This window comes from Patella vulgata, chromosome 5 (assembly GCF_932274485.2).
Source record: "Patella vulgata chromosome 5, xgPatVulg1.2, whole genome shotgun sequence".
NCBI lineage: Eukaryota > Metazoa > Mollusca > Gastropoda > Patellidae > Patella > Patella vulgata.
Genome location: NC_065883.2, coordinates 13,955,838 through 13,980,536, shown reverse-complemented (window position 1 = coordinate 13,980,536; position 24,699 = coordinate 13,955,838). Strand labels below are relative to the sequence as shown.

Here is a 24,699-nt window from a genome sequence, read left to right as displayed (position 1 = left end):
ATATTTAAGGCCTAAAGAAAGTCATGCAATAGACAAATTTAGCTTGTGCACAATGCCTGTTTAAAGGGACAATAACACTCTTGCTGGCTTGACAGCTCCAGAAAATAAAAAATAGCCTTATTCTAAGTACTAGATGTGTTAGTGTCCTACCTGTTGTGTAAATTATCCATTAAATCCAAGTCACATTTGAAAAGCTTTACGTCAGGCTTTTCAAATCATTTAGTTGAATTTTTAAATTAGGTGTGTTAAGATGAAATTTGTATCATCAATTAATTGGAATATTGTAAAATAGTACAATTTATTGACCAGAATAGAGATTGGGACATATTATTCAGTTACAACAAGAGTGGTATTGAGCCTTTAATGTTTACGTCCTGTTATATTCTTATTATTCATGAGACGTCACATTATATAAATTACAGTGCCAAATATATCTGCTAAGGTCAACTATATCGTGCATGATTAATGCCGGAACAAGAGATGACAATCCCGGATACATTTGAGGTATATAACACCAGGAGAATAAGAGCCACTTCAGCTTATTTCAAGACCAAGAAAAAACAAAACCTGGGAAACAAAAAGGTATGTGTTCAAAAATCATATTTAGTAAAGAAAACGAACCTTTTCTCATACATTTTAGATTAGCTATTCAAATCGGTAAAATGATATGTGATTTTTTTTTTATTTGTTTATTTATAAACGTTTGATTTAAAAAGTGATACGGTAAGAAAAATATTTTTCATTGTGACGCAATTTAATTAAACAATTACCTCGGGGATGTTAGAAATTGGTTCTTTGAGAACTATGAGAAACATTTGACAATCCATAAATGAGATGCAAAGATTTTAATTTAATTTACAATTTACGAGTCGTTCACAATACCTGACTGTAAGTAGTGACGTGGGTTAATGGAAATGCACTATCAGAAAAGGTGTTTTAAAGGCAATGCACGTTCGCGACACCTTACTGTAATGTCCGGCTTTCACGTGGGCTACGAATGCCAAGAACCGCCCCGAATACAAACTTTTTCCGATTCGTAGATAAATCGTGGACAGTTCTTGAAGTTGGTAAGTTATTTTTGAAACAAAACTCTTTGTGACTCGCTTTCATATGGGCTACGAATGCCACGAATCGTCGTCCCGATTCCAAACTTTTCCCGATTCGTAGATAAATGGTAGACTGTTCTTGAAGTTCATAAGTGATTCTTATTTGGTTCCTACACATTCGTATTGTTATTAGTTCGGTTCAAAAACTTTCGTGGACGGTCTGTAGATGTATCGTAAACCTGTCGTAGCCCATTCTTATTGTCCGTAACAGCTTCCTATTCGATTCTTTGACGAATAGTGCCAAATATCGTAAACTTTTCGTAGTTTTATCGGCATCATTCGTGGTGAGCGTGGTGTATTCGTAACTGATTTCGGCATATTCGTAACTTATTCGTAACTGAATCGCTTCAATTCGTATAGACGATTCTTTCATTTCGGACCTTTATCGTAACCTTGCCTTGACACATCATGCATATTTTTCATCCGATTACCTACGAATTATCGTAACTCTTACGTTACTATTCGTAAATGCTTCGTAGCTTCTCCAGATTCTCTACGATCTTTTTAAAAATTTTGCCGAATTGCCACGAATTTCGATTCGCCACTATTCGGGGCGATTCGTAGCATTCGTTGACCACGTGAAAGCCGGGCATAAGTAGGTTAAACGAAACTAGAGATGTTGATTTTTGTCCCCCGCCTTTCAAAGAAAGCAGAGGACTATTAAAATGGGTCCGTCCGTCTGTCTGTCCGTCACAACTTTTGGGACAAAATAACTCTCCTAATCAAGCTAGAATGTTCAAACTTGGTGTGGTGTTTATTAGGCGAATGTTTTGATGGAATTTGAAGATGAGCATATTGATTGGCTCATACTTTAGGACACGGTAACTTTAGTTTTAAGTAAGTAAAAATGATCAAACTTGGTGTATTGTTTCATTACATCAATACCTTGACTAAGATGGATAATGAGCATGTTCTGCTTAGGGTAAGAAGACCGATAAGCAATTTGATTCCTCGAGACGTTGAAGCTCTACAACTTTGATTCTAATTGAGAGATAGTGGCGAAACGTCGTGTTAGTTTCATCAAGGGGCGCCGGCCTCTAGAAAATTTGAAATTTGTCAATATCGAGAACGCTGTTTAGAGCGCCTCTAGTATTCCAAATTCGATCATAAAACGCTTTAAAATACATGATAATGAAAGAGACAAAAGCCTGATTATTCACAATTTTCGTATCATGAGCAATTCATCTCATAAAAAATTATTTTTAATTTGACATTCAATACACCAATGTTCATCAAGAAAATAGAATAAGCTTTTTGAACGAGACACGATTCTTGCAAGAGCTCATATTCGGGAGGTATTTTGGGATTTCGGCGGGAGACATCAGCCTCACTTGTTTATCTTTGAAATGTTTTGTTGTGCCCCTTGTCTTTCGAAGAAAGCATGGGACTATTAAAATGGGTTTGTCCGTCCTTCTATCTGTCTGGGACACGATAACTCTCCTTCTAATTAAGCTAGAATGTCCAAACGTGGTGTTTATTAGGTGAATGCCTTAATGGAGATAAGCATTTTGATTGGTTGATGCTTTGGGGCACGATAACTTTGGTTCAAATTAAGAGCGACTGATGAAACTATTTGATTATATCAATACCTTGATAATGATAATGAGCATTTTCTGTTCAGGGTAAGCAGGGCGATAAGCAATATGATTCGTAGAGACTTTGAGGCCCGATAAATTTGATAATAATTAAGTGGTGAAACTTCGTGTATAGTTTCATTGCATCACTAAGTTCGTCGATAAGCATTTTCTGCTTAGGCTAAGTAGGTACCTCAGAGAGAGAGAGAGAGAGAAATGGGGTTTAACGTCCACTCGACACAAACTAGGTCATTTCGGGACTAACATATGGTTTAATTTTATTTACATAATTCGCTTGCGCGTAGGGGTCTTTAGCAGTGGGAGGAAACAGGAGGACCCGGAGAAAACCCACGAGGTTGGACAGGCGACCCTACTCCTTGCCACGTACAACCGGGGATTCGAAACCACGCCAGTCGACTCAATGACAGACTTTATGATACACGCTAACCATTCAGCCATCCGGCCCCCCTAAGTAGGTACCTCAATATGATTGGTCGAGACTTTGGAACACAATAACTCTCTTTTAAACGTGGTGTAGGTGTTTATTAGGTGAATGTCTTGACAGTGTTCGATCAAGCGCATTTTTCACTATGGTTATATAAAGATAAGCAATTTGATTAGTTGAGACTTTGGAACATGATAGCTTTGGTTCTAATTGGACGAGAGTGATGAAACTCAGAGTATAGATTTATTATACCAATACCATGACTAAGTTCGATAAGAATTTTCTGCTTAGGCTAGCTAGCTATAAACAATTTGATTGGTCAAAACATAAAACAACTCTGCTTTTAATTGAGGTAAAATGTTAAAACTTGGTTTAGATGTTCATTTCGTGAATGTCTTGACAGGGTTCAATGGCTAACATTTTCCGCTAAAGCTAAGCAATGTGGATCAAGATAACTTTGATTGTAACTGATGGAGAGAGATGAAACTTCTAAACCATGACTTGAGTTCGATCGTGAACATTTTCTGCTAAGACTAAGAAAAGATAATCAGTTCTATTGCTCGTTACTTTGCAAAAGATAAATGTGCATGAAATGAAATGAAATGGGGTTTAACGTCCTACTGTTCTGCTCCTATACTGGGCTAATGGAGACGGGCATACGCCATACTGTGTGCTATGAGGGAAATTTTGCCCGGGCAGCGGCACTATCGCCTACTCTTATATCGAATTCCAACTGCCAAGTGATCTTTTACGTGCATTCTAATGTATATGTATACGCGGGACCTCGGTTTTTCGTCTCATCCGAAGGACTAGACAGCTGTCTTTGTCAGGCCCTCCATTCTGCACAACTGACAAGGGGAAACCACGTCGAAAAATCCAGATGAACTTTCTCGGCCATGCAGGGATCGAACACCCGACCTTTAGGCTAGCGAGCCAGCGTCTTAACCACCTAGCCATCGTGGCTCCCGATAAATGTGCAATTCATCTATTTTACTTCGGGATTTCGGCGGGGGAACACCAGTCTCACTGTTGGCTTGTTTATTTCTATTAATATTGTAATATTTATAGAATCAAGATGAAGCTAGCATTAATACTGCTCGCGATTGTTGTTCTTAGTCTGGTTAATGACAGCGAGGCTTTTCGAGCACGAGTACGAAGCAAGATTAATAAATACCTACCAAGGCTAAAGAAGGGCGGTTGTAGAGTTTGCCCGCGCCTCTGTAGGACTTTGATTGGTATCGGATTTGCATGCAGATTCGCCTGTAGACGTGTATGTCGAGGAAAGAGAGCTGCGGTCAAGGTAAGCTTTCTCACACCCAATACCTCCCCCCCCCCCCTTTAATTTTTCGGTACCCAAAATAGCAAAGTTAAACAATACACGCAATAATTATCGACCAATTACCGGTTTGTCTATAAACATACTTATGGAAAACAGCTACTGATTTATTTAGGCGACGTTTCGAAGAGTAGTCTCTCAACGTTTTCAAGCTAAGGCATATAGTGCTGCCAACACTAATCTTATAACTTATACTTGCACGAAAATGGTAAAGTTAATAATACGGCAAATAGCGCTGTTTTAGTATGAGACGGAATGCGCCTTCAATGTCGCGATTGGATGAAGAATGCACCTAAAGTTGACTCAATTGTCAATGAAGTTGAACAATTTTTATACTTCAGTTGTATTTATGACGTTATAAAATGCGCCCTCAACGTTGCGATTGGATCTAGAATGCACCTAGAGTCTACTGTTCGTGTCGCTGACCAATTTGAATACTTCGGTTGAATTTATGACGTTACAGAATGTGCCCTCGATGTTGCGATTAGATCCAGAATGCAGACAGGTTTTTGGTTAACATGTCGAGCGGCGCCAATTTAATTTCATTAACAGTAGATGTCTCTTTTCAGGAGTCACCACACCACGTGACCCCATTAGCCAACCAACTTTCAGCGTATGATTTAAATGACGATGGATTGATTAGCAAAAAAGAACTTGCTACAGCAGTTGGTGAAGTCGAGACTAATCCCGATTTCATCTTGGCTTACAAATCAGCTGACATCAGTGGTATGTTATTAGTTTTAATCATTTTATGTATTTGCTCAGTGCTCCGAATATCATAATTAGTATTTCATATTACTTGTCAAAGCATAGCTCCAGTTAGCTTTATATAGTGACGGGTGTCGGGTGCTTGGAAGAATATTCTTACTCTTTCTAGAAAGTATGAGTCTACTTCTCATTTAAGGACTTAACATTGGTAAGAAATGTTTGTTGTGTACAAGTGACTCTCTCAATGGTACAATCTTTGTACTAATTAAACCATCACAGTTAAAATAAACAGCTGACTATACTTGTCAGACGCTTTCACTTGGATAAGAATGACTTTAACATTAAACCTCAAAGAGAACTGGTTAGATTTCCATGTACTAGTGTTGACCCACCGGACGTAAACCCGGAATGAAATCAAGATGAAATTTTAATTAGATTTCAAGTTTTCCATTCCTTGCAGTTATAAATTGCCTTTATTAACATTATCCCACCTTTCTTTCCAAGATGATGGAATCCTCACCCCTAAAGAATTCTATAATGGACCTTTTGTTTTTGAAATGGATGTCAATGATGATGATTGTAAGTATAATTAAATGGTAATACAGCAAGCCCGTTAAATGCTAACGGGGTTAATGAGTAACATTACATAAATTATGACATCATCTTCGTTTGATGTTGGCATTTATATTTTTGGTGCAAAGCGCACTGACCGACATTAAAAAATTCCTGACGATTAAGTTTTAAAATTAATCACAAAAGAATGGCTGCATATATCTAAAGATGCATTCTGTAAGAATTGTATATTAAGCTGACCGGTCCTTCTATATTATTTAGTTAAACAATTCCTTCGGAGACCAAGGGGATAGTTTATTTCACATCTGCATGTTTTCATAATATTTGTAAATAATAACGCGACTTATATTTCAGTGCAATACTGTCGATATCGCTTGGATATCGATGATGATTTGGTTGACATTATAGACGGAACAGAAAATACACAGGGACCAAATTTTATTGATGGAAAACCTGTAAAGAAAACAGGAAAACCAATAAATGGCACCGTATGAGCCACGGGTTAACTGATTATTGTACGATGTTTGCTCTATTTTTTCTAGACTACAGTTGTATTAATGTCTAGCTTATAATCATAACTCCACTTAGTCTTTGATCTTTTATATGTTTATTCCATGTTTATACCTTATTGCTTAATCCTAGCTATTTGTATTCATATTATGGTTTACCTTGCGCTTGACAACGGCAAGAGAATACTCGTTGAAACATTGCACTATTAAAGTTGCCAGTGATTGTGAACCATAAAGTTGTGTTCGTGGTATTTCATTGTTATTCCTATCACTAAATGCCTTATAAACAATATACAGTTGTACGTTCGCAGCACTATTTTTTTAGTCTACCTTTTCCGGTCTGTTTTCTGAATAAAATATTGTTTATTAATGCTAGGTTCCCGCTATCACGATTCACGCTAGGATTGAAATTGTGGGATAATCGTAGTGATCGTATCCTATATTGGGGTCAGTCGTAGCAATCACGTTGATCGTATCGAAACGTATCCGAGCGTATCTGCACGTACCAGATCGTGGACTCATTAGGGACGCATCACACGACAGTGGGAACCTAGCATTAAAGAATTCAGTAAAAGTTAATTTTAGCTAAGTATTCTATCTTTGTGATAATGTATTTTGTTTTCCTACTGAAATGATAAGTTTAAATTGACTTCGGACCTCTTTTAAATTTCGTCTGAATCGCTACATTATCAGCGAAAGCGATAAATGTTATTGTTGAATTACGAAATGTAATTCCTAAGTCATTTCGATAACTAAATTAAACAAATGTGTCGACATTGGGTCGCCATGTGTAACCCCGCACTACATTGGAGAATATTTTGTTGTGCAGCCATAGTTTAAACTACACATGGTATATTTGTGTACATGGTTTTGCCCCACCTAATAAATTTACGTTTGAAACCGAAATTGTGCAAAACTGCACACATATGGGTATTTTTGGAATCGAAAGCCTACGTTAGGTCATTAGCCAGGAACCACTTATTCTTCGTTGTTGATCCAAACTTAAACAATAATTTGAAATTCTAATATATTCATGTATATGTGTCTCCCCGTCACAATAGCGGTTTGGTTTGAGTTTGTCCAAAAAGGTTTCCATTCTCATACAGAATTCGTTGAATTCGAACTGTCAACTAACTCTTTACGTTCATGTCAACGTGTACATGGTTGTTTGTATAATCGGAATGACTAGTCTCTGTTCAGTGTGGGACCCCGCTATTAATACTGACAAGAGATAAACACCGAATTCGGACCGGTTAGTGAACCTGTCATTATCTAATAGAAATCCAGTTAAGTGGTCATTTACTTGGAAATCTGGGTCCAAATTAAGCAATAAACAACCCTTTTAGCTGTCCCAAATATATATGTAAACAAAGAAAACACGGAGTGAGGTTGTTATCTCCCCTCATTTGCGGATATTAAAATATACATTAAGAAATATATGCAAATAGAGAAATATACGTATGCCACAAATACTAATTTTTATTAAATTCATAAATTTATGGCTGTGAACGCCGATAGCTTGCTTCGGCGAAATGGCTACAATGCCAACTTGAATGATATTTGAAATGTTTGAGACATTAGAATATGACCAAATATTTAAAACATTGTTTTCTTTTACGTGGATGCCAGTGTGTACAAGAGACTTCGGTTTTTCGTCACATTCGCAAGAGTATACTTTGTCTCTTGCCAGGTCCTCTGTCCTGCACCACTGACAATAAGGGGCAACCACACCAGAAAATTCCGATGGACGTATTCGGTCAACACGGGGATCGAACATGGGACCTCCAGGTTAGCAAGCCAACGTCATACTGAATCAGCGCGACTCCCTAGAGCGAGTTGATAATCAGCTTAACATAGCGTTTATCTACATTTATCCATGGATATTTGTAAAAATAATTCAAGCTTATTTTAATTGAGTTAATAGGTACATATATTTGCAAGGAGTGGTAAAGCATGACTTTTATATTCCTTTGTTATTGACAGTTCTGAAATAGAGAATGAGGTGTAATGTCCACTCGACACAATCTAGGTAATTTCGAGTTTAACATATGATACATGATATATAGCAAATTGAACAACTAATATGAGATCTATTGGATTTCTTGATAAAATCCGATTTAAAAAAAACCCACTGTATTGTTTCTTGGTCTTGAAATAAGATGTCTTTTAATGGCTCTTACCTCCAAGTATTACATTGCTCAAATATACCCGGAACTGTCATCTCCTTCTCTTGTTCCGTCATTAATCATCCACTATTTAAAATGGCCTTAGAAGATTTATATGACTCGGTAAAACGTATACAGATGATGTTAATTGTTTGTATAATACTACATTAGTTTGATTAATGTATGACCCTTATTCATTAATCTTGACTAAGTCAGGTTTAAAAGAGAATTCTACAATTCTTTAAATTAATCATATGGCGTAGCTAAAGGAGAATTTTTAACTCCCAAAATTTTGAAATTTGATATAGGGTAGTTCAGAATCACAGGAAATGTATTATGCAAGTTAGAATTAACGTAAAGGGCTTAGAAGACATTTTATCACCGAATAATACATTCTACAGTAGATATCGCTTGTGTGATAAATTTCATATTCTACTGCTACTGCGATATCTCTTAGTAGATTTACATGAATTTGATTAGTCTATCAAAAAGGAACTACTTTTTTATTTTCAAAGACAGTTCATTATTTATTAAAAGTAACTTCTTTCTTATTAAAAAGGGAACTATTTTTATTAAATTGACTTTCATGGAAACACTGGCTCAATATAAATGGTTGAATTGCTGTCACTAAATGATATATCAGTACGCCGTAATGTAATTAGGTTCAGTAAAAGTGAAATCTATAGCAAAGAATTATATTTATTTATTTGTGTATGTAAGAAAGGATTGGGTGATATATAAAATCTCCAACTCGTATTTTTTTTAAATCAAAAAAGTCTCGTAGGAGATTCGCTATCTACTCCGATCGTATACTCAGCAAATGAATTAATAAAATGAGGTTTTATGGCACGTCAGCTCCAACCGGGATATATTGCGCCAAACACATAGTGTTGTTACACGAGACAAATTAAATATAACTTATCACAATAAATATATATACATACATAAATAAAAACAAGTATCACAGTAAAAGAAAATTAAAAATAAATATCACAATACTGTATGTATTTATATTTACAATATAAAATCAGATTATATAACCAATAATCATTTTTTATGTCTCTTTTAAAAAGTCTAACACTTTGAATATAATTCTGTATTTTGAGCTTACATCCTTGAGATGATTGTCCTCAATAAAAGTCTGCTTAATTCCAAACGGACATGGCAGTGTTCACATTCTGGTTGAGACTCTCGCTTTATGATGAAAATAATGTGATTTTAAAAAGCATGGCCACTGCGAGAACGACACAAAAGATGGGGTTTAACGTCCACTAGATATGGGCTGGATTATTTGGGGACTGACATATAGTTTAATTTTATTTCAATAATTCGCTCTTTAGCAGGAGGAAAACGGGGACCCAGAGAAAACCCACGAGGTTGAACAGGCAACCCTACTCCTTGTCACGTAAAAGCGTGGAATTGAAACCACACCACTTGACTCAATGACATACCTTACCCACTCGACCCCCCACCCCACCCCCACCCCCCGTCTCTAAAGAGAACTTTAAGGGGATAAAGTTTGTGTCAGCAAGATGCCATGACCGTTGCCAGGGGCCATAAATGAAATTAATTATCCGCCTTTTGAAGAAAGCAGTCCTTCTGTCTGCCCGTCACACTTTTTGAGACACAATAACTCTCCTTCTAATTGACCTAGAATGTTCAAACTTGGTGTAGGTGTTTATTAGGTCACCACTTTGATGGAGTTCGAAGATGAGCATTTTCTGCTTAGGGTAAGCAGAGATAAGCAATTTGATTGGTTGATGCTGTAGGGCACATGATTTAAGATAGCCACGTAAAACGTGTGGAATGCACCCACAGGCCTCACGAAAGGGGAGTTTTCGCTTTATCACAATCTGCTAGTGAATCATCTAGATATGACTAGTGTTGGAAAGGAAGCGGGGGGGGAGGCAAAAAACTCGGCCCAGCACATTTCTTTCCTCTCAAGGGGCCTGTGCACCCACACACCAGCTTTGTCTCGAAGTAAAAAGAATGTAACCTCTATCATGTTCACAAGCTTTTATTAAACGGGGGCATTGCTACCATTATGATGAGGATAGTGGGAGATATTGAGTTTAACGTCCAAATGAGAGCATTTCAATAAATCTTGAATAATCCAGAGAACCGGGAAAACACCAATGAGATTATTCAGGTGGTCCTAGTCCATGTCAAGTACAAACTTTAGATGGACAGACTTTGCGATCTAAAGTGAACAAGCCTCTTTGTCTCCAAACCAAAAATATGCCATTTTATAGACCAAGACCCAAAATCTCGGCAAGAAATATAATTTTCAGCCAATGAAAAGACGCTAACCTTAAAATATTTTAGTTAAAGCTAGTGTATAAATATAAGATATGACATAATTTGGTAATATTTTATTCGAAATGAAATACAATAAACAAATTCTCATATTCTAAAAATCAGAGGTGACCAGGCTTGAGTTGCTACTCGAGGTATAGTAACGTTTAATACGCGGAAAATACGTTTATATATACTTTATTATGCTTGATTTATGACAAGAAACTTCCATTTATATTATAAATAACTGCTGACGGTTTATAAAACTTTAGTGATTTTTTGTGTGTTTCCTGTATCCTTTCCTGGTTTTCCTGATTCCTTTACGGCTTCTCCAGCAATAAAACTTTGTCCTTGTGATATTTCATTTCCATTTACAATATCAAGTAAATCATCGTCGATGTCCAACCGATATCTGCAGTATTCCACTGAAATGGAATTTAATATTATTATAGTGCATGTCCACAACACGTAGATAAAAAACGAAGCACACAGACGGCGAACACTTAGCATTCCCCCTCCCCCGATCACTTAAATTATAGTATCAAAATAATTACTCATATTTATAAAAAAAAAACCCTGTAAATTTGAGCATTCCCTTGGTTGTGAGTGATGTAACTTTTGGAATCGAGTGTTTTATTCGGTTTCAGATATATGCCATAAATCACCATTGTCCCCGATTTCAAAAGTCCTTTGTACACTTTGGCGTGCAAGTGAAAGTTGAATTCGATGTAAAAGTAGGTTGTAGAGCTGTCAGTTTGGTGCAAAACAGGTAGACCGTTAAATTCTATTTCATAAATAAAGATAATATTTATTTCATACCATTTAATGTTACAAGGAATGGGTATGTCCATTCGTTCACCATTTATACCTTATTTAAAAACCATGTAGATTATTAAATTTAAAATAAAAATAAACTTACAATCATCATCATTGATATCCATTTCAAAAACAAATGGTCCATTATAGAATTCTTTAGGGGTTAGGATTCCATCATCTTAAATGAAGAAAAATTATATTCATGATTAGAATGCAAAAATTCGTTTGAAAGACAGTATGAAAACTTTCGTTATTGGGGAAATTTAAAGGACCCATGTAAGTCCAGATTTTTACAGGGTATACATATGGACGACCTGGTTTTGATACAAGCGTATGAAGAAATAGCCTATCTGATTTTGATTGGGGTTTTAGCTCAAAATATTGAACCACTGGGAAAGATAATTTCGTAACTGATTCGAGCTAACAAAACATAATCAAACCCATTCTGTGACAAACATCTATATGAAGTACATTGTGTAAATGTTCAGATAAGTCGAAATGAACAAGGGTGAAGCAAATAAGTGACCTAACTTTTTGGCTTCACACTGATTATTCTTGTTAACTAGGTGCGAAGGAGAAGCCAAGGTTCCGGATCTAATCTTAACCTCTCGCGGCTACTTGGCTTCGCCTTAGCGGCTTCCATACTGTACTGATCGGGGATGTCGTCTATTAAAACATGGAAAATGTATGAAATAACTGGATTAACTAACGCCTGTACTCACCATTGACATCAGCCAGTTTGTAAGCCATGATGAAATCATGATGAGCTTCGTCTTCACCGATCGCCATTGCAAGTTCCTTTCTGCTGACCATTCCATCGTCATTTATATCATAAGCAGAAAGTTGGTTGGCTAATGGGGTCACGTGGTTTTCTTCGGCCTGGTGGATAAAACATGTTTTTTTCTTTATCAAACATACTATTTTGGAGGAGGCGTACACCATGCCAGTAAACCTTTCCTTTCAATTTAACGAAAGTCCCTGAATTTCCAATGTGGAATTCGTGGATAAAAAATTAAATAAATAGTGTAGAAATATATGCAGTGACGTACAGGGAGTGTTAAGGAAATGGTCGCGACCAACTCCTAAAGTGATAATGAAGACATACGGTGTGCTATGAGGGAAATTTTGCCCGGGCAGCGGCGCTACGGCCTACTCTTATATCGAATTCCAACTGCCATGGGACATCGGTTTTTCGTCCCATCCGAACGACTAGACAGCTGCCCTTGTCAGGCCCTCCGCCCTGCATCACTGACAAGGGGAAACCACACCGGAAAATCTGGATGAACTTTCTCGGCCAATGAAGGGATCGAACACCCGACCTCCAGGCTAGCGAGCCAGCGTCTTACCCACTTAGCCACCGTGATCCCCTATTTTGCTGTATAAAACCTAGTATTGAGAAATGTGTGATAGGAGCATCTTAAGTATGAGAGAGAAATGGGGTTTAACGTCCACTTGACACAAACTAGGTCATTTCGGGACTAACATATGGTTTAATTTTATTTCAATAATTAGGGGTCTTTACCTGTGGGAGGAAACCGGAGAACCCGGAGAAAACCCACGAGGTTTGACAGGCGACCCTACTCCTGGTCACTTACAACCGGGGATTCGAAACCACGCCAGTTGACTCAATGACAGGTCTTATGATACAGCGCGCACGTGCTAACCATTCGGCTATCCAACCCCCCATCTTAAGTATGAATAAACAGATGAAATATATACTTTTTTAAGCCATTAGTAAAACAAAGTTACCGGAGATAATTTCGAATTTCAAGAAACTTAATTTTAATTTCACTCTTTAATTAGATCAGTATCAATGATGAAATATGAAACAAACCTTAAAGATACATTATGTAAGATTTAGATAATGAACTGGCCGTTCTTGCTATAAAAGTTCCAAAATAGATAATTACCGTAATATATTGAAAATTGAATATAAATTACTTTATTCTGAGCCAAGTTATCACTACATGTGGCAAACATTGTTTATTACCATAACAACTTTACTTGTTAACCGCTTCTCCATTTTTATATTAAATCATTAAATGGCGATCGCAGTTCAATCGGTTCAAATCTCTGCCATCTGACCTTCTAGAGAGTTGATTATAGGCTTGTCATGTGAATAAATGTCATGTCTAAATAATAATTTATTTAACATGTGAAGAAAAAATAAAAACCTACAATAGGCAGATTTAGCTCTTGAATAATTTAAACTAAGTAAAACGCCCCCGGACTACGGTGTGTTCAATGTAGACTCCCTTTTTGAAGTTCAAGAAACTGACGCTTGAAAGAGAGGCCCGGAGAAGAATATTAACGCCAAATAAATAAAATACTGAAAGTGTATGAATGTGCTCCGACTTACCATAACAGCAGCCCGTTTTCCTCTACATGCTGCTTTACATGCGATGCTACATATACCACGAATTTTGCAAACACGTGGACAAACACTACAGCTAACTTTCTTAACTACGTCTTTAGCTTTTCTTACCACTCTTCCAATCCCGCGAACAATTCTACGGAAACCCCAAGCGTCGCTTTCACTAATCAAACAAATGGCGACAAATGCAACTAATAACAATGATAATTTCATCTTTACTCTGTAAATGAAAAAATAAAATGAAATGAGATTTAACGTCTTACTTTTCTGGGCAAATAAATATAAAAAAACACCAAGCAATGTGAGTCAATTCAGAGCAAAAATAAATATGAAACCAGCGGCTGCCAGGCAGGATACGCCCACATTTTCGAGAGATGGATAGAGAACAAGCTAACAAGAAAGTGATTTTTCCTACTATCAAGGGCCATAATTCAGGAAATAACAATTCAATATGCGCGAATATCGAAAGGAACTGAGATCTTTGTGTTATAAACTTACATTTCAAGTTTCAACAAAATCGCCCACATTTTCATGCATAATACGTCCACATGAAAATGTGGGCGTATAAAAACACCAAACAATGTGAGTCAATTCAGTACTTGAGACCAACATTTGTCGCAATGGAAGGTTTTATTTGCAATGTTAGTGGGTCGAATTTGTAAACCGGTATTAATTTAAGGGCTCTAGATAGCTAATGTATGATCAGAGATCAAAGTCATCTTAGCATCTGGACCGCAGAAATTTAAAGTAGATTGTGTATGTGGGGTGAGGGCCGATTTCAGAATGCATCTACGGGTCTGTTTTCCACCTCCAATTTCTATACCTGCATTTATGGATATTATTGTTTACGCGGATTTACTAGAATGTTATTCCTATGTTTCCTATTGTAAAAGCTAAAATTGGAGTTCAAATTGATTGGCTGCTTAAATAATTCATAAAAATCCAAAATGGTGGTATTCAAGGGATTTGCCACACTGATCAGCAGTGAATATTCGCCAGGTCGCAAAAGTCACTGAGAGGGATGGCATCAGTGCGGGTTAATTACCTCGTAATATTAACTTTTTTGCTTCTGCAAATTAAATTTTAGAACATCTTTTCGAAGTATTAGAAAAAATTAATAACGGTCTTTGAGGTCTATCTTATGGATAAAAAGTGTTTCCTATTTAGTGTAAATGGGTATATAAAATGAGGAAAAGGCACCATTCTACCCATACCAGTTTACGTCACCACGTCCTACATGTAACAAATGCACGCGCTATCGAGCCAATGATCGACGCCGTGTGATGTGACGTCACATGTAGAAGGCATTTGAACTTATAAAGGTCAGTCATCTTACACAGAGTTATAAGAAGGCTTTGGATATATCTCTGTGAAACAGATTGGGGATTTATTTCTCGTAAAATCAAATCCATATTCAGAAAAATGACCTGGACCTTGAAAGACAGTTCCAAGTTTGGATCCTTAGCAAACGTAAAAGTCTGTAAACGTAATGGTGCAGAATGGAGGACCGGACAAGAAACCGCATCTAAGCGTTTGAATTGTACGAAAAAGAGTAGACGGTAACCCCGCCGTCCCGACAAAGTTTCGTCTGGCACATTGCGTGGAAAATCGGGTCCTCGTATGACCAATCGGTGTGTTCTAACAACTGGTCTTAATTATGCTTATCACTGAATCCACAACCTTTCGTCGTGACATTAAAGTAGCTACAAGTCTCTAACTCAATATCATCCAAAGTCTTACACGTTGAAAACACGAATTATTTTTCAATTCAAATCAACATGATGTTGTTATCTTACCGGGAAAAGGTAGGCTTCTGATATCCAATATTTAAGACAAACAAAATACATTTTACCATTGGTACACGAATCGTGTACCATAGTGCGTTTCATTGTCATTTGTGACAAGTGACCAGAAAGAGCGAGGCTAGACAAATTCCACAATTCATGTCATTCGGCAACGCCATAACTATCTGGAAAGCATGCACAATATACTGGAATAACCAGACGCTAGAAATTTCTATTCGGTTGAGACTCGTGCCGTATTTCGCTGCACTTAACTGATTTGCAATTAGAGTCAACACGGAAACAATCGAATTTAAATCCGTTCAAATACAATCAGATTAATTATTATATGCGTTGCGACTCATTTGGGTCAATTTCTAGTTCCAGAATATTAGCGATTTAGCTCCTTTAAATATGTCGTTGTATTCGGCAGGTCTAAATGGCTCTCTCTCCGAGTTAAGTATTAAGTATGGACTGTCGCTTGAACCAACGTGGGTTTGAAAAAAAAATGAGAACGGTTAAACTAAATAAAAATGACTGATAGAAACCCGACGCATGAGTGTTTTGTTAAATGAATATAAACAAAAGATTTTAAAGTTTAAAGAACATACCTTTTGTAGTGCAACCTTTCCGTTTTCTTTAGTCTTGAAGTTTTTATTTTTATGTGGTGGATGATATTCCATGCCGATTTTTTTATAGTCAATAAGCATCCGGGAGTGTCAACCATCTGTCTTTTTCTGTTATTCGTTTTAAGTTGTTTTTTGTCAACAATGTGATGTGTTTGACAGTTTTACTTACATAATGAAAACAGTTATAGATGGGGAAAATACTTCCTGGAGACATGGCCTTTATTTCATTCATCTCCCACGTCTTAGGTAAAATTGCCTTGATTTTGTCAATGTACAGGGAATTATTCGCGGTATCCGGGAGGCATTAGGTATTTCAATAAGAGAATTTAATAGGTTTTTGGAGGGATTTTTTTTTTCGGGGGGGGGGGGGATTTTATGTCCTTAAAAAATATATCTTATCATTATACCCCGAGAAATGTATATCTGTTTTTTAAATCACTGTCCACATTTATGTATGTTTGGATCTATGCTTTTGCATGTTGTTATTAAAATCCAATTCAGTTTATTAAATAAAATATTTCTAAAATAATAAATCATTATTGAAAATCCAGGAACTATGGTGTCTGTGATTTGCCCAAAACGGCGAACGCCAAATAAAAGAGATAATGCGACTTGATTCCGTTATTTCCCAAGTATTCTTTTTTCTTCTGTAAAAATTACGACTACCGGAAAATTCACAACCATACGAAGAAATAAATTAAAAGTACCCAAATACGTCGAGTATTGATTCTTCAAACGTCTATATCTCCGCTATTTGTCGATACCATTTTTTGCACATGGCCTAAATTGAAATAAAACTGCGTTTAACGTCCTGCTTATCTGCACCAACCTATTTGACGCCCCCCCCCCCGGCATCCCCCCCCCCTCCCTGCCCCCTAAAAGTAACAGCAATATCAAATTATGACAAGTTTGAAGATTTTGTTTGCCGACCGGCGATGCTGTTCGCGATATCGTATAAAAATCTTATAAAAATTCATGGATTAAATCCATTTTAAGAATTTCCAGTCCAAATTGTAAAATCAGATACGTGTAAGTTTTAGTGTGGTAGCGTCAAATACATTCTAATGCTACAAGTGTCCACAATTGCTTTTACAGATGTTATATAAATTATATATAATTTGTCGAAGACACGTCAAAGAGTTTATCATTTAATTACATATAGTTCAATAGAACTGGATACAAGATGAAGAAATGAAATGAAATAGGATTTAGACTCCCACCCTTCTTTTCCAACAAGGTAACTGAAGATAAATGTAAGTGCGCTATGGAGGGAATTCTGCTCCCAAAATGGCATTAATATTCACCCAACATCGAATTACAACTGTCAAGAATTATTTAAGGTGCATGTCAACTTGAATACCAATAGAGTAGGATCTACTATGAAACTAACGAAGCTTAAGTTATTAACTTTAATAACACTTGAGTGTAATGTTTAATACTATAATGTTACTTAAACTGTAAGATTACACTCCTACTGGTTTCATTGATATTTGCATTCGGAGATGTAAATTAAAACAAAAAAAATATGAATGCATTATGTGTAAACCTGCATTTACATTACACAATTGTCGGTATAACACACATCTGAATATAGTGACAGGGTGACCCACCATAAATAAATATCTCCAAATATCTCGACAATTACGCCACAATATTTATATATATGCCAAGCCTCAAATCAGTTTCACACAATTATAGTCACTAAATAAACGATCATGTTGTACTTAATAAGCTATGACCATTAATCATCTATAAATAATAGACTGAAAACTGGTTCCAAGTTGCGTCCATAACATCCAGACACTTTTGAGTAAAAGATAGGTTACGTGCCCTTGTTTTGAAATTAGTCTCGCTTAACCAGTCTATCGACCATTCTACGTCTGATTGACAGGTCGGGAATAATCAAGACTACTTTTTTACGAAACATAACAGAAAGCTAGAACAAGAAATTGAATTTAGAAATAAGCACTTTAGACAACTCAACAATTGTTTTAAGAAACTTGTAAAAGTAAAATGAAATTACTGCTAGTATCATGTTCCTGCTAAAGAAAGTGATTCAGAGATAGTATTTGTACTTAACCAAAAGATGCCGCTCTTAACGGTACAGTTAATGATAAAGCAATTTAAAAAATAAAACAAACTTAATTACTAAAGCTGCTGTAATAACCAAGAAGCTAAATTTTACTGCTATTCAAAATCGTCAACAATAGTTTTTTTACGGCTGTAATAGTTGATATATTTGTAGAGAATTGCACGTGCATGGCTATTTATCGACTCAAAGCGAGTGCGGGGTAGTCAGAAATCAGTTCGAGACACGCAACTGAAGCGTGCACATTTAGCCGTGTCGAGACCAACTTTCTGTAAAGTGCACGGGTCATCCTAGTGTATCAGTACACACCAATCGCGGTTAGAAGTTACACTACATAAAGTGGCATCTATTGTAAACTGGTTTATTAATTTTAACTGTGTATGTACCGAGATATTGTAAAATGGTTTGTTATTTTTATCTGTGTTTAAAAGGAGAGCGACAAATGATTAATGTTTTGGTCTAATTAATGCCACGGTGAACATAAACTTTATGTTTGATGGCTACTCGGTGACTAGTTAATGACGTCATTTTTTGACACTTTCGTTTATCTTCATGCCCTAAAAGATGTCCTGTACTTTATTTTAGAGTTTCCAAGAAAAGGGTATGCGTAAAATTAATTTAGCAGTTAGTAAATATGAAACAGGACATAAAGAAATGAGGTCAGAACCCGGACACAGTTGTCACAACCCTGGAATTTGTTACGTGAACTTCGACACGTCAGTGTTTGTGTGTGTGTGTGTGTATATGAAGCGTACAATGGAGTTACGAAAGCATAGAGCTGTCTTTTATAGTGTTTATTCGCCATCGTTATACCTTCACTGATTCACAAAAACATATAGTAATGAATTTTCAATTTCAATCTCTGTTAAACAACTTTACTATATCCTATACGTATTCCCGAGGCCTGACAAGGACAGCTGTCTTGTCGTTCGGATAGGACGGAAAACCGAGGTCCCGTGTACACATTGGCGTGTACGTAAAAGATCCCTTGACAGTTGGAGTTCGATATATAAGTAGGCCGTAGTGCCGCTGTCCGGGCAAATTTTCCATCACAGCACACTGTATGAAGTATGTCCGTCTTCATTAGCCCAGTTCGGAGCAGAACAGTAGGACGTTAAACCCCATTTCTTAGTGGCGTACGGTAGATAGTATATGGGTGGGTAACGACCTATGGCGCAACCCACAAGGATGTGTAAATTTGAGCAATCTGTTATCTTAAAACAAATTAATGATGTTAAGTGGTCACGAGAAGAACTACACAGGTGTTCAACTGGAAGGTGTAGGACTGAAAGCGTCAGAGGCACAAATAGACTCAGCACACCACTGGTCCCGTTAAATAATGAGGATTATATATCAATTCTATTCAGCGTTCTGGGCCCTTATTCACGAAAACTTAAACTAAGATACAATCGAAATTTTAAGAAATACTGCAATTCGATTGGCTGACCAATATGCAAATTGGATATATGCAAATTGATTTTACTGGTCAGTCAATCGAATTGCAGTATTTCTTAAAATTTCGATTGTATCTTAGTTTAAGTTTTCGTGAATAAGGGCCCGGGAATAAGAGATTTATCTTTCTTATGAAATACATTTAACTTCACGCGAATATGATTGATCATGATATGAAACTTATCAATCCAATTCTTAGCTCTAGTGTATTTCCCGAATCCTTAATCTATCTATATATATATATTTGTGACTGTCGTTTGTCTGTCTGTCTGTTCGGGGTTGGCGGCTAAACTATGTCTGCCCCGAGTCTAAAATTTGGGATATAGAGGTAGCTCGGACCGGGGAGTAACATAGGCCAGGTGGCGTTAGTCTACCACTTCAGATTTCGGAGTTATGACCCCCGAGCGAAGCCTGTCTGTTCGGGGTTGGCGGCTACACTAGGTCTGCCCCGAGTCTGAAATTTGGGGTATAGCGGTAGCTCGGACCGGGGAGTAACATAGGCCAGGTGGCGTTAGTCTACCACTTCCGGTTTCTGAGTTATGACCCCCGAGCGAAGCCGAGTATCCTGCTAGTTGATTCATAAATTGTGCCTGTGCATAAAAAGCGCGACAAAACAAATGTGAACAACAGTTTTAATTATTAATGAACGCATCTTATCTTCAATCTAATAAACTAATTGTCTTGGTACACAAATAATAGATAATACCTTTATATTAAAGGGGAATTATGGAAGATTTAATGAAGAGCTGACAGTTCTCTTTATAATAGATAATGAAAACAGAATATGCTGAAAATTTAGGTCAAATTGCTTCATTTCGACCCGAGATATAATTAATTCAATTTTAGGCCAGCCTCGAACGTTTTAACTTCTGTTTGTTCGATAATTAAAAATAAAACCTCTCGGTTTTCCATTTTTACGTCAAATTATCCATTATAAAGGGTATTTAAACCACTAAACATCGGAGGCTAACGATGGCATCGAGAATTGATTACGGTCTTAATACACTAATTAATGTTTAATTGTCCCCGCCTTCCGAAGAAAGCAGGGGACTATTAAAATGGGTTCGTCCGTCTGTCTGCCCTTCTGTCTGTCCGTCACACTATTTGGGACAAAACAACTCTCTTTCTAATTGAGCTAGAATGTTCAAACTTGGTGTAGGTGTTTATTAGGTCAGTGCCTTGATGGAGTTCGAAGATGAGCATTTTCTGCTTAGGGTAAGCAGAGATAAGCAATTTGATTGATTGATGTTTTGGGACACGATAACTTTAGTTCTAATTAAGTGAGACTGATGAAACGTGGTATATAGCTCCATTACATCAATTCCTTGACTAAGTTCGATAATGACAATTTTCTGCTCAGGGTAAGCAGAGGGATAAGCAATTTGATTGGTCAAGACTTTGGAACACAATAACTCTCCTTCTGAATGAGATAAAATGTCCAAACTTGGTGTAGGCGTTCATTAGGCGAATGCCTTGACGGAGTTCGATGACGAACATTGTCTGCTTACCGTACGCAAAGATAAGCAATCTGATCGGTTGATGCTTTGGGGCACACTACCTTTGTTTATAATGAAGTGAGAATTATAAAACTCGGAATACAGATTCGTTATATCATTACCTTGACTAAGTTCGATGGTGCTTAGGCTAAGGAGCGATAAACAATTTGATTGATCAAATTTGGAACATAACAACTCTGCTTTTAATTCGAGGTAGAATGGTTAAACTTGATGTAGATGTGCATTGGGTGAATGTCTTGACTGAGTTCAATGATTAACATTTTGAGCTCAAGCTAAGCAGAGCTAATAATTTCATTGGCCGATGCTTTGGGACAAGATAACCTTGATACTATCTGATAGAGAGTGATGGAACTTAGTGCATAGTTTGATTGCTCGATACTTTTGAAAAAAAATTAATGTGCGATTAATTAATATCTATTTATTTTGACATATTGGCGGGGGACATCACTGGTGGCTTGTTAATAATTTAGATAACATCTCAGGCCAAAAGAAAGACCTGCAATAGGCAGATTTAGCTCTTCTTGCATAATGCATGCTTAAGAACATTTATACATAACTATAAATGTTAGAAAATTAATTTCTTTCTTTGCTTGTATATTTTTTAAAAGCTTTTCGCACCAATTTGGCAAAAGGAAATGTTTTCCAAAGTATAAAAACATCATATAAAAGGCAATTGTATATAAACTGATAACTTCCATGTACCAGAACAAACACTACCGTGTAAAAAACTCGTGAGGGCAGTCGCTGGCTATCAATTCGAACGTGGGAGTTAAGCAAGCTTGTGTAGTGTGTCTGATATTATTTAACTTATGTGTTTATGACCTACAAAATTCCATTAAAAATCCAAACTCTTTTACCTGTAAAATCTTCCATCAACTATTTACTGACTCGGGATTGCAAAATTAGATTAATTCGCTTAAACAGTTATGTGAAATGAGCTGTGATCCCAGTCAAATTAAAAGTTATGTTATGGATACACCAGAACAGTAGTATACGTTAAACCCCATTTCATTACTTTGGCAATCAAATCTTTAGAAATAGTTTAACAGTATACATATGGCGGGATATGTGTAACACTATCTTACAGATAACAGAATATCAGCATAATTAATAAGACCTTTATTGAGAACATGAAATGGACATAAATCGGGAGGAGCTCTATTCCAAGTCTTCTTGCTGTCAGTAAACGCCTGCTTATATAGCGTCTAACAATTAGAGAAGATGGACAGGAGTGATACACTGCATATTTCTTTGGAAGTCATTGTAAGGTCAATGCACTGACCACTAGTGTTATACACGAATCACGTGTAGCTTGTAAAGAACATATTAAATAATAAACTAGATGTTTAATAAGATCGTGCCCTAACAGAAGTTATAGAGAGTTTAAACGTCATCTTTATTTATACATCACTTTGAAGGAACACAATTCAAACGTCAACTTGGGTTTAACGTCCTACTGTTCTGTCCCTACTGAGTATATGCCATACAGTTTACCCGATGAGTAAGACATTGGCTCGCTAACTTGCATGTCACGTGTTCGACCCCGGTGTTGGCCAAGAAAGTTTATCGGGATCTTATGGCGTGCTTTCCCCTTGTCAGATGGGCAAGGCAGAGGACAGGGCTAGGGGTAACATATAATCGTTCGAATGGAACGAAAAATATAGCTGTGCGTATGCCTATCTTCATTAGTCCAGTCGGAGCAGATCAGTAGGGTGTTAAATAAAATTCCATTTCCAATACACCCATCATAAAGGAGCTAATATCTGGGACCTAGAAATTTACATTCAATTGTTTCCATTTTGACTCTAATTTTAAATCAGTTAGGTCCAGCTAAATACGGCATGAGTCTCAACCGTATAGAAATTTCTAGCGTCTGGTTTATTTTCCAGTCTATTGCGCATGCTCTCCAGATAAGTTATGGCGTTGCCGTATGACATGAGTTGTGGAATATGGTCAAATGTTTATTTTGTCTTAAATATTGGATATGAGAAGCCGACCTTTTCCCGGTAAGATAACAACATCAATGTTGATGTGAATTAACAAATAATTCGTGTTTTCAACGTGTAAGACTTTGGTTTATATTGAGTTAGAGACTTAGCTACTTTAAGCCTACCAACGAATCCTTACTTTATTAACAGCAGCTCACAGTGAAGACGTAAACCTGTTTTAATTCTAATTATTGAGTTCACAACTAATCTTATGAAGTATTAGTGAAGCTTTTTTTTTTTTTTTAAATCAACATGATTTCAAATCAATTCAACTGGGTTATACGTGACCTGTCAGCGCGCAAGATGGAGAAATGAAACATCAAGAATGAATGAATTAATGGAATTTGTACTGACTGTTAACTTAAAAACTGTAATACTAATAATATAAAAATATATTATCAAGTCTTATTTTGATGCAACAAATATACTATTCAAAAAAAGTAGGGGATATTTGATTTTTAAGTGTTATTAAAGTCACCTAATGAAACTGACGAAGAAACAAATGACAAAAGTTCACATTCATCGATTTATTCCAAATGATCGTTAGACTAAGTAAGGCACAGACTGACCATTATAAGGGTAAAATGATACCCGGGGTCAAACAGCAAAGTTACCACAGCATCACAACCAAGTCAGTAACGGGTAAATCCTCCTCTGTTTGCCAAACAAGCATTGATCCGACGTGGCATACTCCTAATGAGACGTCTAAGGTCATTTTGGTCCAGATTGTCCCATTCCTGTTGCAACGCAGCAGCAAGTTCTTGGACATTGGCAGGACGTTGTTGACGTTGGCGTAACCTCTGTCCAAGCATGTCCCAGACATGCTCGATGGGGGAGAGGTCGGGACTCAGTGCTGGCCAAGGTAATGTGGTGATGTTCTGTTGTTGGAGGTAACCTGTAACGATCCTGGCCCTGTGACATCTTGCGTTGTCATCCTGGAAGATGAAACGGCGGCCATGACGTCGTGCGAACGGCACAACATGGACTGCCAAGATGTTGTCCCGGTAGTACTGGCCTGTAACACGCCCTGCAACAACATGTAAAGCCGTTCTTCCAGCATGATGCCTCCCCACACCATAACAGAACCACCCCCAAATCGATCATGTCTGATGACGTTAACGTCTTGGAAGCGCTCGTTTCGACGACGCCACACCCTCCTACGTCTGTCCAAAAAATCAACAGTGAACCTTGACTCATCTGAAAACATCACATTGCTCCAGCGTCGATTATCCCAGTGTTGACGATCCCTACACCAACGACGTCTTGCCTGAATGTGATGATCTCTCAAACAAGGGATCACGCGAGGACGTCGGGCGCGAAGGTGACCCCTATGCAGTCGATT

At 37.1% G+C, this 24,699-nt stretch overlaps 1 long non-coding RNA gene across 2 annotated transcripts in view; it reads right to left on the bottom strand.

The window, feature by feature from the left end:
• Nucleotides 1-10,782: 10,782 nt before the first annotated feature.
• LOC126820853 (uncharacterized) overlaps nt 10,783-24,699 on the bottom strand; it is a 29,849-nt gene continuing 15,932 nt past the window's right edge. The window contains exons 1-5 of one of the 2 annotated variants that reach the window (XR_007680172.2): nt 16,294-16,610; nt 13,887-14,121; nt 12,250-12,406; nt 11,631-11,705; nt 10,783-11,136 (exon numbers count right to left, since the gene is read on the bottom strand). This is a non-coding gene — a long non-coding RNA (uncharacterized LOC126820853). Of the gene's footprint in view, nt 11,137-11,630; nt 11,706-12,249; nt 12,407-13,886; nt 14,122-16,293; nt 16,611-24,699 lie in introns of those variants that run through there. The other variant, XR_007680171.2, reaches the window with a different exon arrangement.